We start from the raw sequence: 3,358 nt of genomic DNA, 5'->3' as shown, positions 1-3,358 counted from the left end.
TTGTTGAAAAATGTGTCACTATGTTGCATGAGCAATACTCAAGTCTTTCTCCTCTTCTATTTCCAGTCTTTTGGACTAAGATGTGCTCAGCCAACCATGCCATTCTACTGAACCTTTGATGCAATAGTTTAGCTGAGCTTTTCAAAAGCTGATTCTTTGTGTCATGCTAGCTATGACTTCATATTGGGTGATTTTGCTCTTTAGGGAAAGTTCTATAATTTTGCCGCAAGAAATAAATATCTTCCTCCTGAATGATTTGGAGCATTGAAGGTAGTTTTGTTCTCAAGCAATTGTCTTGCAAACTTCATATTCCCTCACTTTTGCCATATTGCTGCAACCTTGAATCTTAGGATAGATATGATAACTTGTAATTATATTACTTTATGGATCAACTAACTCACATTATTTGAATTGTGCCAAACATTTTATTGATTTCTGAAATTTTTTGGCTTGTATTATCACCGTTAGCAAGTTTCATATCTTTATCTTCAGTGAGGATATACTTTATTGGAGTTTAATTCCAAGCTGCAAGTTGTATACGAGAAGGTGAAATTATTTTGCAAGGCTTCTTCTTGGTAGTGTAAGAAGTGGTATCCTGTCGATACGGTGTTCACTGTCGAACAGAATTTGCGGTTACATTGCTGAAAAATCATTTGTAAAAATTCTGAATTGAGGGGGGAGAGCATTAGGCTGTAGTCTCTTATTAAACTTTGTAGGAGTATGTCAGAATCTGATATTCCGTGAATGTTGTTCAAATCTCATTATACTTCTCACGGCCAACAACTTCTAGCTTGGAGCGACTGTTTTCTCTGATATTATGCTGGTGTAGAGAGAAAAAAAAATCTCCATCTCTTTTAAATGGTTGAGCATATAATCTTGGAAGAATTGAGGTGCACTTGTTAATTGTCACTTTGTTAGCGTATGTGATGTATGAAGCTTTCCACTGAGCCGAGTGTCGTCTCAATATTTACGAGTGGTATCTGCAGCTTGCAGCTTGCATCTTTTATGTATTCAATGCCCTCTTGTATTAAGAGTGGTATCTGCAGCTTGCAGCTTGCATCTTTTATTTATTCAATGCCCTCTTGTATTAAGAGACGGGATATTTCCATCCTCACCTTTTTATGATTTGCGCATGTATTGGTCTTTCAACCGAAGTAAGCTTTGAAGTTGCTTTTGCTTTCTCATTTTTCTAAACGAGAAACTCACGGGTAAGCTTTACTTGTCTCTGGTTGTTGCTTTTAGAGTTGTTATAAAGGTTTCATGCTGTAGATCAGTTTTCTATTGACTTCATTGATTACCATTGATGGAATTTGTATTTGTTGCAGTTCTCTCTGAATATATGTCGAACACAAGGCATGCAGACGAACAAAGAATATGCTTTACTCATTGCCAATAAAAGTAGAGTCCAAATACACCAAATCAAGTCTGGATCAATCAAATCAGATTCAATATTGCTTTTCAATATCTTCACTGACATTTACTTGTGCTAGATCGCAAATTTATGAGATTCAAAAGAGGAAGAAATGGTGGGAGGCAAAGGCCAGCTTCAGACTGCTTTCGTGACTTATCGAGAGAAGTTTCCTGGTCTCTTCTTCATCCTTTCCTTTGGGTAATTTTTTTATTACTCTTATTTATTTATTTATTTTGTTTTAGTGCTTCACCTTTTTTCTTGTTTATTTCAATTTCTACAATTTTCTCTACCAAGAAAAAGTTTAATTTCAGAATTTTCAGGTTGATAACAACTCGTACCCGGGACAAAGAGTGTGTTTACTTATAATACAATTTTTTTAATTTTCGATTTTGTTGTGATTTTATTGATTGCACTGTAAAGACTTATGATCATAATAATTATTGGAAGCTAAAAGTGTACAATTTGTTAATTTTGCCACCAAAACCAGTTGAATAGCCTATTAGAAGCAGCTGCGCTGCTACGGTGCAAATGCCCCACATCTATAAAAGGGGAGAAATTTTCTCCTCAAATGTAGTTGTGGGGCAGCTGTGCAGTTGTGCCAAACGGGACCTGTGAGTAAACCTTGAAAATTGATTTGTTCCATTCACATAAGGGCAGTTGTAATTTGTAAACCCCAACTGCGGCCTGTTGTGGGAAAGAAATGAGGGAACAAGCATTGAAGAATTTTTTTTCAACTCTTACTTAATGAATCATTCATAAAATTACGAGTACCTTAAAAAATAAATATGCAAGGAAGTAGCATCTTGCTTTTGCCTTATGAGTGGAAGGAATAGGTTGAAATCCTTATGAGATTTTCCTTTCTAATGAGTACTGGTCCCCTGGCTTGTAGAATTTTTGTTGTGTTATTAATTTTTCGAATCAAACCAATTTGAAATATAAATATTTCTCCGTGTAGGTACTTTGAAACCCTCCAGAAGGAACTTCAACTCTATGATTGTGTCCTTTATGAGATGGTAGCTAGTAAGGGGAGTTTAGAAAAACGAAGAAATTCCGTAGATGTGAATAAGTTCAAAAGTTCACGAGGTTTCACATTCTAGGATGCATCCAGTGGCAGATGGCTCAAATTCTTTTATGCTTGATTTCCAATTGAACTGTGTTAGCAAGCTAAGAATTGGTACCATGCAGATGTTGATTACAAGATCTTCAAGTTATTTCAGGTTACTCGTCTTTTTTGTTTATAATCAGTCTCTCTCTCTCTTAATACCACTTCATTGATTTTGCTTATTAAATTGATGTATAGAATGAGAACATGATCATGAAGGCTATCAAAATATACATGTTTTTTAAGGCACTTCATTCCATCGTTCCCATATTATATTTTATATATCAGCCAGGTCATGTTTCAAAGACTTGCAATAATGAAAAATTAGGACAGGGAGCCTGACCTTCAGGCTTCTTTAACTATGTTCTCACTTCACTTCCAGGTGTCGACGAAGCCTATAATTTTATTGTTATTTTTATCTAGACCATAAAGGACCATGCATGTTTCTTGGGATTTGATGCATTCTTGTACTTCATTCTCTTCCAAACTTGGCATTCTTGTACTTCATTCTCAACCCGCGCTTCCGCAACAGCAATAAATGGGAGTTTAAGTATTGGTAAATAATTAATAACTTAGCCCTAGAATTTTCAAATAAAAGGACATAATAAATGGGATTCATTTTATAGAAAAAAAACTGATTGAGACAGTATAATACGAGAAAAGCTTTTGAAATTGATAGATAAAATAAAAATTAATATTTTAACGTCTGCTTCAAGAAATGGAAAACAAAAATTAGTACTGTAACGTCTGCTTCAAGAAATGAGGCGATACTGCCAAGCAGATTGACAAAAGGGATCAATGCTATTTACTGTTTAAGGTTTTTAAAGAGAGAAAGTGAACGAAAC

At 35.0% G+C, this 3,358-nt stretch overlaps 1 long non-coding RNA gene across 1 annotated transcript; it reads left to right on the top strand.

Annotated features, from left to right (window-relative positions):
- The first annotated feature begins 584 nt into the window (after window positions 1-584).
- LOC112496652 (uncharacterized) lies at window positions 585-2,650 on the top strand. The gene is made up of 3 exons (XR_003063174.2): window positions 585-1,208; window positions 1,326-1,609; window positions 2,367-2,650. It is a non-coding gene; the product is annotated as an uncharacterized LOC112496652 (long non-coding RNA).
- Window positions 2,651-3,358: the final 708 nt, after the last annotated feature.

The sequence above is a fragment of the Citrus sinensis genome, chromosome 1 (genome assembly GCF_022201045.2).
Source record: "Citrus sinensis cultivar Valencia sweet orange chromosome 1, DVS_A1.0, whole genome shotgun sequence".
Classification (NCBI taxonomy): Eukaryota; Viridiplantae; Streptophyta; class Magnoliopsida; order Sapindales; family Rutaceae; genus Citrus; species Citrus sinensis.
The sequence above is the reverse complement of the archived record's forward strand: the minus strand, read 5'-3'. Positions and strand labels throughout refer to the sequence as shown.